The sequence below is a fragment of the Rattus rattus genome, chromosome 8, assembly GCF_011064425.1.
Source record: "Rattus rattus isolate New Zealand chromosome 8, Rrattus_CSIRO_v1, whole genome shotgun sequence".
NCBI lineage: Eukaryota > Metazoa > Chordata > Mammalia > Rodentia > Muridae > Rattus > Rattus rattus.
The window spans coordinates 3,912,762-3,925,378 of record NC_046161.1 but is presented as its reverse complement, the minus strand read 5'-3'; the positions used below and the strand labels follow the sequence as shown (position 1 = coordinate 3,925,378).

Here is a 12,617-nt window from a genome sequence, read left to right as displayed (position 1 = left end):
TCCAGTTAAGATGGTTTTGTGATTCTGTTGGGGGTTGAAACTGGATGCCAAGGTCTTTGTTTTCACTTGTAGTTTGCTGAGACTAGCTGTTGGTTCTCGTCTTTAACAGCTTTTAAGTTAGGTATATTTCACTTGTTCTTTAAACTGGGAAGAGAAGTAAATGTTAAGATTCCCAACTATTCTTAGGGTACCTGAAGCTAAAAAATCAAATGACTTTAGTACAACAACACAGCTAATATTCAACCCTAACCCATATCAGTTATGCAGGTTCTCCAAGTGTTCAAGGGTGACATTTAAGAATGAAAGACAGAGAGCACCAACAGTGTCTGGCAAGGGACACATGTCAGAGCTCAGGACCTACCACCACCTGGCTAGGGACAAGTTTTTACTTTGAGTAACCCTTAAATGAAGAGTGGGATGAAAGAGAGACTCCAATTAACAATATCAATAAGTTGAAAAAGAAAAATGTTGTCCTTAAATAACCTACAAAATATCATCTATAACTTGACAATCTCCTAGGTCGGCACCATTACTAAGCAGTTGAAGCCTAGCTCTTTGACTGTAATCCGTGGACATGGTCCTAAAGATTCCAGGTACATGGCAACAACCTGAAGCCGAGAGCTGATGTGGCCCTTCCACTTTAACCCTCGCTTCAAAAGATCCAACCACATTGTTTGTAACACACCGACCCATGAGAATTGGGGCTGGGAGGAGATCACCTATGACATGCCCTTCAGAAAATAAAGTCCTTTGAGACTGTGATCATGGTGCTAAAGAACAAAGTCCAGGTGGCTGTGAATGGAAAGCACATTCTGATTATGCCACAGGATCAGTCCAGAGAAGGGAGACACAGTAGGCATCTATGGCAAAGTGAACATTCACTCCATCGGGTTCAGATTCAGCTCGGGATTTACAGAGCATGGAAACATCTACTCTGGGACTGACACAGATAAGCAGAGAAAATAGACAAAAGTCTGGCAAGCTCCCGTTGAGCCTGCCATTTGAAGCAAGGTTGAATGCTTCCACTGGCCCTGGACAAACGGTTGTCATTAAAGAAGAGGTGAATACAAATGCCAGAAGCTTTAACATTGACCTAGTGGCAGGAAAATCAAGGGATATCGCTCTGCACTTGAACCCATGCCTGAATGTGAAAGCATTTGTAAGAAATTTTGTTCTTCAGGATGCTTGGGGAGAAGAGAGAAATATTACCTGCTTCCCATTTAGTTCTTTGAGATGATAATTTACTGTGACGTCCAAAAATTCAAGGCTGCCATAAATGATGTGCACAGCCTGGAGTACAAGCACAGATTTAAAAACCTCAGCGGCATTGACACACTAGCAGTTGATGGTGATATCTGTTTGCTGGATGTAAGGAGCTGGTGGGTATCATGACTACCAAAATCCTCGAAATACAAAATGGCTTATCCGATGCTGGCCATGTCAAATCCACATGTTATATTGTTAAGTTGAGCTCGCACAACATCAAGTCCTATTGGTGTTGTCAGGCCTGGCCATGCAATGTGGCTACCTCTACATTCTGAGGAACAGATCTGGGGCAATCACAGCTCACTGCCAGCGAGGCTCTGCACACTGGGTCCCTCTTATAAAACCGCACTCAACAAATATTTAAGTGCCTAATATACTACGTATACTAGCTAATAGGGAAGGTAATCATACTTCCTGTGTACATTCTCTGAGCTGGCCAGACATGGTAGTGCGCAGAACTTGTGTGGTCCTTGTTTTCTGGTATTCATGTGTCACACGACCAGCTTCTGGTCTCCTAATGTAGAGTCTTCCTGCTGGCATTGCATTTACCCCACGAGGGAGGGGCCTTTGTAGTTAAGGTCAGAAAAACATACTAATGGATGGAAAACACTAGTTCCCCAGTAATCCTTTTCACAACCAATATTCTATCATATCTTATAATTGAAGAGTGCATAACATGTATTTAGCTCTCACTGCTTTAAATTTTATAAAATATATGATGCTGAACACAGCAGAAAAATTGAGGCCAAAACCCTGAATTATGACAATACAAGTGTTCTGCTTCAAGCAGATTCCTATTTGGTCCATGAGAGGTAGGTCTGAGTGGGTTTCTTGTAGCTTATAAGTTTACAAAAGAGATAACAACATAAGTTAACAACATGAACAGTCTTTAAGATGAGCTTTTTGTGGAGCAGAAGGAACAAAAAGGGGTTTTTCCTTCTGAATGTACATAACGAAAAACACTTTTAAGTTTAGTTGAAGGGCAATCAAAGAAAACTTAAAATTTGAATTTGTGACTTCTGTGGAGTAGGTAACTTGTGAACTGAGAAGTGACCCACCTTGACTTTAAGCAATAGGAGGCATTTGGCTCTGCAGTCAGTCCACAGTGTTTCTCAGTGGTTTCCATACCACAATCCAGGCAATTTCTCGTGGCTGTGTCCATTATCTTCTGAGACCCTGGGGGGGTAATCTGTTAGACTTTGGGTTTATTAATAATTAGCAGACTTCCGAGATTGAGAGCTGTATCAATTGGTCATATCTGAGTTAGACAACTTGTGTTTATTAAATTACTGACTTGAGAATGTATATAGTAAATATAGCACACAATAATTTAGTAGCAGTAGCAAAAATCATTTACCAAGGCAGGATGGGAATGAACATCTTAATGGTTAAGTAACTTTGACAGGTTGCATAGTATATAGGAAAACACATTTTTGCATTAAGCACTTGGCTTAGAGTTGGTGTGAACCAGAATAGGAGAGCTGGCGGCAGCGGCATGAGATCATGGGGACAGAAAGTAAGTGTGCGGCAGCACTCTGTGACACCCCGTGCTGTCGCTCACAGTTCCCTTGGTGGGTGGTTACTATGCCAGGTATACACATCCCAATGCTTCCTGCCACCACACACTCCCTTGAATTCAATTCAGTCCCCCATGAAAGAACACACCACACAATAACCTCTAATCCAATTGATAAGATATAATTTGCCCATCTAGACAGCGCAAAACCCTGTACACACCCACCCCTTAAAAATAGTCATAACCTTTATCTATGCGCAGAGAAAAATCTTAACATCTGCTGCCATGTTCTCCCAGCTCCTCTCCTCACTATGGCGCTCTCTCTTTTGCTTCTCTCTCTCTGCTCCCACCTCCCTTCCTTCTTGTCCAATGACAGGCCTCATTTTATCTTGTCTGCCTTCACCTGCATAATGGCATCAACCTACATCATCGAGTCTTGGTAGAAGGCAGTGTGCCTTGCCTCCCTCTGTAGATGTGGGAGATGTGTGTAGAGAGGGCCCGAATGCTCCCGACTGTCGGGAAGATAAGATAATGGACAAACCTGCTCTTTGTGTTTTCATTTTGTTGTAGCTAAATGTGTCCTAAAAATATTAATGGAAAATTCTGCAAAGAATGTTAAGCTAGGGCCAGAGTCCCGGGCCAGCGGAGGATCCCTGCCTTTAGCAGCTCTCTGCTCCCAGGCCCCCTGGAGGGGAGTTCTCGCCGCCTGGTCAGGCGGGCACCCCTGAGGCAGCAGAGCAGAGGAGACCACCAACGCTGCCCACCCCTGCCCACATCCCTGGCCCAGGAGGAAACTGTATACGGCCTCTGGGTACCCGTAGAGGAGGGCCCAGGAGCAGCAGGTCCACTGCGTCTGAGACACCGCACCTGAAGGGACCGACCGAATAAACAGTTCTCTGCACCCAAATCCCGTGGGAGGGAGAGCTAAAGCTTCAGAGAGGCGGACACGGCTGGGAAACCAGAAGAGACTGCACAGACCTCCACATCAAACCAGATACACTCAAACTAATAGAAGAAAAACTAGGGAAGCATCTGGAACACATGGGCACTGGAAAAAATTTCCTGAACAAAACACCAATGGCTTATGCTCTAAGATCAAGAATCGACAAATGGGATCTCATAAAACTGCAAAGCTTCTGTAAGGCAAAGGACACTGTGGTTAGGACAAAACGGCAACCAACAGATTGGGAAAAGATCTTTACCAATCCTACAACAGATAGAGGGCTTATATCCAAAATATACAAAGAACTCAAGAAGTTAGACCGAGGGAAACAAATAACCCTATTAAAAAATGGGGTTCAGAGCTAAACAAAGAATTCACAGCTGAGGAATGCCGAATGGCCGAGAAACACCTAAAGAAATGTTCAACATCGTTAGTCATAAGGGAAATGCAAATCAAAACAACCCTGAGATTTCACCTCACACCAGTGAGAATGGCTAAGATCAAAAACTCAGGTGACAGCAAATGCTGGCGAGGATGTGGAGAAAGAGGAACACTCCTCCATTGTTGGTGGGATTGCAGACTGGTACAACCATTCTGGAAATCAGTCTGGAGGTTCCTCAGAAAATTGGACATTGAACTGCCTGAGGATCCAGCTATACCTCTCCTGGGCATATACCCAAAAGATGCCCCAACATATAAAAAAAAAGACACGTGCTCCACTATGTTCATCGCAGCCTTATTTATAATAGCCAGAAGCTGGAAAGAACCCAGATGCCCTTCAATAGAGGAATGGATACAGAAAATGTGGTACATCTACACAATGGAATATTACTCAGCTATCAAAAACAATGACTTTATGAAATTCCTGAGTGAGCTAACCCAATCACAGAAAGACATACATGGTATGTACTCATTGATAAGTGGCTATTAGCCCAAATGCTTGAATTACCCTAGATGCCTAGAACAAATGAAACTCAAGACGGATGATCAAAATGTGAATGCATATCGCCTCCTGAGAGACACAGCCAGAATACAGCAAATACAGAGGCGTATGCCAGCAGGAAACCACTGAACTGAGAACAGGACCCTGTTGAAGGAATCAGAGAAAGAACTGGAAGAGCTTGAAGGGGCTCGAGACCCCATATGTACAGCAATGCCAACCAAACAGAGCTTCCAGGGACTAAGCCACTACCCAAAGACTATACATGGACTGACCCTGGACTCTGACCTCATAGGTAGCAATGAATATCCTAGTAAGAGCACCAGTGGAAGGGGAAGCCCTGGGTCCTGCTAAGACTGAACCCCCAGTGAACTAGACTGTTGGGGAGAGGGCAGCAAGGGGGGGAAGGATGGGAGGGGAACACCCATAAGGAAGGGGAGGGGGGAGGGGGATGTTTGCCCGGAAATCGGGAAAGGGAATAACACTCGAAATGTATATAAGAAATACTCAAGTTAATAAAAAAAAAATAAATAAATGAAAGAACATAAAAACAACTGAAGAACAAAAAAAAAAAGAATGTTAAGCTAAATAATTTTTATTACAACATTTTGTTACAATCTTTCTTCCTTAGAATTACTGCACTTTAAAATAAGATTATTTTAATTAGGCCTCTCTCTCTCTCGCGCGCGCGCGCGCGCGCGCGTGTGTGTGTGTGTGTGTGTGTGTAAAAATCTGCAGATTCCAGAAGAATCGGATCCCCTTGGAGCTGGAGTTTTTGGCAGTTGTGAGCCTCTGATGTGGGTGCCAACTTGCCTCTTTGCCAAAGCTATATGAGCTCTTAACTGCGGAGCTGTCCATCTTCCTAACCCCAACTTCTTAATTTTTAAAAAATGGTTCTGGGGACCAAATATAGAGGGCTTCAAACACTTTGGAAGCCAGTTTGTCTGTGGAGTTACACCCTCAATCTGTTAATATCTTACTGAGGCTAGTTTTCAGATTTAATGTTACTGTGGTTGTGTGTATGTGTGTGTGTGTGTGTGTGTGTGTGTGTGTGTGTGTGTGTGTATGTGCGTGTGTGAAAACATGGTTGTGTTAAGGATTGATACCACCTGCAGCTTCAGCTGTCTCCAAAGGATAAGGGAGGAGACAAATGTGATCTTTTTTAAAACATGATTTATTTGGTGTGTGTATATGATAGTGTATATTATGAAGATGTGGGTGTGGACGTGCATGTGGAAGTCAGAGAATGTCTCTATACTTGACTAACATTCCTCTTGTCTACCCTTCATGTCTTGCCATGGAAGCACTGGGTTTACAGACATGCACCCCCTCATCAGCCTTCTCATTTGGATTCTCGGGTGGACACTCAGGCAGTCAGTCTTACGAGGCATGCACCTTCTACACATGCTCCTCGTTCATGTGTGGTCTTAACACAGACAGAAAATTCTCCTTTTCGGGACTCTGGATCTAGTAGGTGGCAAATGGGGATTCCCTGTTGGGCAGTGTTATTATTCACACAGGAATCCCAAGTGGGTTCATATTCTTCGCCTGTTTTTTCTGGCCTTCTCTCTGATTCTGTGAACATTTACTAAGAAATGACACATTTTCTAAGAAATTTCACTTCTTCCTTAGGTTAGAACCTGTTACTCTGTCTTGCTATCAAGAAATTGGAACTGAGAGAATTGCTGCATTGGTGGAAAGTTTGTCTAGCATGTTCCATCTCCAATACCTCGTCAACCAGGTATGGTGATAACAGCACCCAGAAGGTTCGAGAAAGAGGGAGGATTCAAAGTCCTTGTGTCATAATGAGTTTGAGGCCAGCCTAGACTACAGGAGATACTGCTTCAATACACGGCAGATACGTACCACACCCCAAACCTGTCTTTCGCACTGTTGTGCCTGAGTCTTTCCTCATCACCGAGTCTAAGCTGACTAATTCTTGTACAAACGACTAGGCAAAGGACAGATTTAAAAAGCCTACTGTAAACCAGGTGTGGAGGTTCCCGTTTTTAATACCAGCACTTGGGAGACAGAGGTGGGCAGATCTCTGTGAGTTTGAGGCTAACCTGCTCTAGCAGAGACCCTCCTGAAACAAACAAAAACAATAAGACAAGACTATCATTCTCTGTGGGAGAATCAACCTCAGGGCTTGCATTTCTAGCTGCACTGTTTCTTTCACACTTAATTCCCTGGCCTTAATTATTACCCCCACTGACCTCCTTTTGTATTGGGAATCAAACCCATGACCTCATACTATAGGCAAATACTTAACCATCAAGCTACATTCACAGCTGTTCCGAAAATTTTTTTCCTGTGGGAGATGTAAACAGTGCCCCTGCGCCCCGCCCCCCGCTCCTTCCTGAGGACCAACGGGCTGAGGTTCGAATCCACTAAAGTTCATTCTGGGAACCCTGCAGACCAATGACAGGAGTACAGGTAGGAGCATGGGTGGCCTAATACAGCTCTGGTGGGTGGTCTCTACCTAGCATGCACGATGACACTGCAGGTCCAGGCAGAGGGAGCTCTCTCCCTGATGCTTCCTCTCCTGTACTCTTCCTGCTCCCACTGGGACTATGTGCACACTGGTTGCAGGGGTGGATGGGTACTTAGATGAGGGTCCCATGGTGCTTTCCATCTCCTTCTGTGAGGGACTTGTCAGCGGTCAGGACTGCTGTGATGGTTGCTTTGGAAGTGCCTCACCTGAACTCCTGGGGACACTGGCAGTTTTCCTGGGAGAATAGTCCTACACCAGTCCATAATTTCTTGTCTCTTCCTCACCGATGAAAGCTTCAGAAGGCACAGCAGACCACAGCTGACCCTTAGATAGACGTGGGCCAGAGTGCCTGTTTCCTTCCTCCTTATGCTTACTAGAAAATGGAAGAGTTGCTGTTTCACGGACTCCAAATGGTCAACGAATCTGTGGCCAGGGCCATGTCTCATGACAGCCTTCTGCATTTGTAGAAAAATTAAAAAAAAAAAAAAGACCAACAGCAAAACTGCTCTATCTCCCTTCATAAGGGCTGTGTGTAGTCCGGGGACTGATTCATCAGGACGGTTCCACCATCAGCACCAAGACCCTGTCCTTCTCTGTCATTGACAACTGGGCCATGATGACGAATGAGGGCAGAAGCTAGGCGGCCCCAGGTGGGATCTGCCCAGCATGTTTGCTGTAGCCAGTATGCTTTTGGTTAGAATTAATAAATGCCTCTTGGGTTAAATGACAGGTGTTTTCTTAAGTGGAAGGGCGGCCCCATGTGGCTATTTAGAGCAGCACCGTGAATTTCTTGGCTCTTCTGGCTTCAAACTGGAGTGTCGTTCGACCATCTCTTTTTCATTCTGGATGTGTCTGTTGTTTCTTTTACCATCAGAGTATGGCAGGAGTGGGGCTGTGTGAAGGCAAAGGCACATCCAAAGAGATATTCAAATTAAGTCCTGGATGCTGGGGCTGCAGAGGTGGTCCAGCAGTTAGAGCATCTACGTTCAATTTCCAGCACCCACATGCTGGCTCATAACCATCTCTAACTTCAGTTTCATTTGTCATGTGATTGGATAGTCTCTACTTCCATAGATACCAGACATGCACACAGTGCATATATGTACACTCAGGGCAAACATTCAAACATATCAAACAAAGAAAAAACAAAAAACAAAAAACCCCAAAACAACAACAACAACAATAACAGCAACAAAACAAACAAACAAACAAAACCCAAAAGGTCTGCAAGCCAGAGATGTCACATGTGGACACTATGGTTGGGTTGATAGTCCTGGCTGAGCCCAGCAGTCTCTGTTCTGTCACAACAGAAACATAAGAGAGGCTTGCCAATCTTCCAAACCAACCCATCTCCCTCACTGTACAGCAGGACCATGCAGGAGCCCCTAAGCCTCAGAATCTTGGGAAATAATACATGGTTGTTCTCAGGAGGCATGCTTGAGGGTCATTTTTATACAAAAATAGAAAACTGGACAGCCCTGGTATCAGCTATGGTCTTCTAAAGAGGACACCAAGATAGGATTAGACATGCAAGGGATCTTGGGGGATAGCTAGGGGATGGCACCAGGCTTGCTGCCAAGACTGGTGGCCTAATTGATTACCTAGAACTTTCTCTGCTCATTCTGTTTCCCACCTCTTTTCTGAGGTATTTCCCCCAAAATCTCTCCAAAATTTGCATTACATTTTATTTGTGTATTTCCCTCTCTCTCTCTCTCTCTCTCTCCCCTCCCTCCTCCTCCCCTCCTCCCCTCCCTCCTCTCCTCCTCCCTCCCTCCCTCTCTCTCTCTCTCTCTCTCTCTCTCTCTCTCTCTCTCTCTCTCTCTGTATGTCTTGGTGCCACATTCTTATACCCACAGGACCACAGTGTATGATTAACTGGTCATCAAATGTTGGAAGGGGAAGGATCATATGTTCTACATTATCACAAAGGACAGGCACTGGGCATGTAGCTCAGTGGTAACATGCTTGCCTAGCATGTTTCAAGCCCTGGGTTCAGCTCCTAGCACTGGTAGGAAAAAGGGTAAGCAGGGCATGAATGTGCAAATCTGAAACTTTAGCACAGAGGCAACGTTACCTATGCATTAATAACAGCAGCAGGAGGGCAGCTGTGCTTAGCTCCACATTGGGCACAGAGAGAGCAATGGACTCTCCATGCATCATATCAGTCACTTAATCTGGTCCTTGTTATGCATCTGTGGGCTCTGTTTTTCTGAAAGGCAATAGTGATACATGAATCTAATGAGGAGGCAGAGATGACAGTGACAAACCTGAAGGGGTCACCTAGGGTCACCTAGGAGACACTTTTCTGGGCACATTTGTGAAGTCATTTCTAGAGAAGTTTAACTAAGTGGGGAAGACCCACCCTCTAAGTGGCAGCATCTTCCAATGGGTAGGGCAGATCCAAAGGGTTCTGAGGAAAGAGGTGTCTGTACTTACCCACCTTCACAGCCACTTCCTGAGTGGTGTGTGTCTACCCTACCATCCTTGCCTGACAGCAGACTCCAGTTTCTTTGGCCTTCCAACTTAAACCAGCAATAACCATAGGAATCTGTGCAGCATTGGACTGGGACAGCGGAGACAGAGGCTCCAAAGTGTGCAGATGGCCACCGTTGAACTACCCTGCCTTATTGGTCCATTTGCTCCAGAGAATACTGTCCAATATGGCCTTTTCTTTTACAGGAGAAATTATGTTTTTTAGTTCTAGAATAGGCAAAAGGGAATTTATTGGAGAGACACTGACATATTTTATGATGATCAAAAGTTACTAAGCAAGCTGACAGCCACACCTCATGGATCCCAGTAGAGTCTCACCACCACCAAAACTCATTGCAGAGTACCCTTTCCCTAAGGATGTCATTTCACTGTGCTACATTTTTCTGATACATGTGCAGGCATTGTCTCGAGTGAGGTTCACTTTTTTTCAGATCACTCTAGCCTTTGTCAAGTTGTCACAAAACTAGCCAGATAGTCCTGGATGAAAAGAAAAATGTCAGGGACACAAAATATAGGGCAATAAGGATCAATTTTCTGCAGTGACTTTTAGTGGTTTCTTTTAGCGATTTAAGAATCAGTGGTTCTTAAATGGGGAGCTATTTCTTCCTTTAGGGGGCATTTGAAGGTGTCAGAGCATTTCTCACTGCTACAACTGAGGATGTTCTAGTAACACACATCAGTCAGAGGTCAGAGGTTACTGCTAAACAAACCATAACACATAATCAAAAATGCTGACAGCAGAGCTGGAGAGATGGATCAGACTTAAGATGGCTCTTGCAGAAGACCGGGGCTCAGTTTTTAGCACCCATGTGCGGGCTTATAACTGTCTATAACTTCAGTTCAGTTCTATGGAATATGATGTCCTCCTCTGACCCCTGGGGCACTGCATGTGTGTGGTGCACTTATATGCATGCAGGCAAGTGCCCACACACATTAAATAAACACATTTAAACCTTTAGAAACACGCCTGCAATGCTGGAGCCAGGAAGCTTCTGTTGGGGATGCGGCTCAGTCAGCAGGACATTTGTGTAGTATGTGAAAGGCTCTGGGTTCTAGCACCAGCACTGTATGAACCAGGCATGGTGGCACACACCAGTACATCACTGGGGAGGTGGTTGCTGGAGAAGCAGAAGTTAAAAGTGATTTTTGGCTACATATTAAGGTCTAGGCTAACCTGAGATACATCATATGTTTTAAATTCACAATGTAAATATACCCAGTAGTATTCACCTGTACACTCAGAGTTAACACGGGAGCTGTCATGTGACATGCCTATCAGCACAATTTAAACAGAAGCCAGGTCTTTACTAAGAAATGGTCTATGTATAAGTGGCTGTTATGACATTTTTCCTGGAGGGAGATTCTCTATGCTCAGTCAGGGGATGACTTCCTGGTTAAGATTGAAATCAGGGGTAAAATTCACTGTAGATACCAGGAGTCAACTCACTGTGCAGGGCTTTGCAAACCAAAGATATGAGCAAAAGACCAATTAATTGGAAGGCGTGAGCCTGGCCAAGCAGGACTCAAGTGGGTCCTTCAGAGCCCAGAACCAGCCGTCATCCTTTCAGTGTTTCCAGTAAGAAGTGTCTGGGTCCTGCACTTCCCTCCCAGCCGGGACAACTTAGCATTCTAGCATTTAGAGGTGTGGAGGGAAGGCTGGTATGAAAAGCAATAGGCAGCCATGCCAGCTGCAAGAGAGATATGGCCTCCTCTTGCTCAAGACAGTGCAAGCATTAAGCCAGCAGAAAGGATTCTTAATGAATGACTACATTTACGCTGAACCCTATAGGCTGCCTTGCTGTCCACAGAATCAGGAACCGAGTTCACCCACTCCCCATTGCAGGTGTGCTCTGTTCTGTGAAAGTGCCTTTGAGTTTGCTCTGTATATACCATGTGTGTGTGTTAAGGCTTCACGTCTATAATGCATTTCTAATGACTGCTGCTGCTTCTCAGTATTAGAGTACTGGAAGAAATATGCAAGTGACTTTGAAAAGAGAACTGCTGGGGGCTGAGGTACAGACAATGTAAGCTTATCTCCAGCTAGCTTACAAATGAATGAGACTCAGGCGCTGGTTATTTTATTTGGTTTTGACAATTACTGGGGGTAACCCCTAATCTGCTCTTCTAACTGCTGGCCTGCCTACCTCCCCAGTGGTATCTCCCAGATACTTGCTGTTTCTCCTGGCCATGCGCTCATGGTCCATCTCCCCTCATGGGAGCTTCCTCTCTCTCCCCTTCTTCTTCTCCTTCCCTCCCTGGTCTCTCTTCCAACCAAGTCACTCCAAACTCACCTACTTCTAATCTCTCCAGTAATTGGCTGTCACCAATTTTATTTAACTAATAGTTTTAAATTAAGGTACAAGGTTCATACAACAAAAGCTTGTACACATGAGAATTCACTCATAGGCCTACCTATATATACCTCAGGTATAGAATTTAGCATTATAGTACATAGCAACAGACCAAACAGGGGGCATAATCTCTATCAATGAAAACTAAATATATTTCCGTTTTTCTATTTTTCAGGGAGAACTATGCAAGCAAGGGTGTGAGGAAAGAGGAGGGGATGGCCAAGTTTTGGCAGCTTCATCTTGACACCTCAGAGATTGCTCAGGAGAGAAACTTGTTAATGAACAAGTTCAAGGTCTGGAATGAATGTGGGACAGCAGGAAGCCATGGTCCAGCAGAAGCTTTACAAGGGTCTGAAGCCTGCAGGGTGGAGGAGAAGTGAACGGCTGCAGGTGGGAGGCCAGCGGGAGATGGCATACATTGGCTAAGTGAAGGACTCAAAGGCAGCAGGTGTATTATTATTACCTGCCCTGAGGTGTGTGTGTGTGTGTGTGTGTGTGTGTGTGTGTGTGTGTGTGTGTGTGTGTGTGTGTGTGTGCATTGCAGTGTAGAATTGTGGGTCCTGCGTCCGCTCAACCACAGGGCATGGCCACTTGGGGAGGCAGGATCAGGAAGT

At 44.9% G+C, this 12,617-nt stretch overlaps 1 pseudogene; it reads left to right on the top strand.

Annotated features, from left to right (window-relative positions):
* The first annotated feature begins 465 nt into the window (after positions 1 to 465).
* Positions 466 to 12,383, top strand: LOC116907198 (annotated as a pseudogene).
* The last annotated feature ends 234 nt before the right edge of the window (positions 12,384 to 12,617 follow it).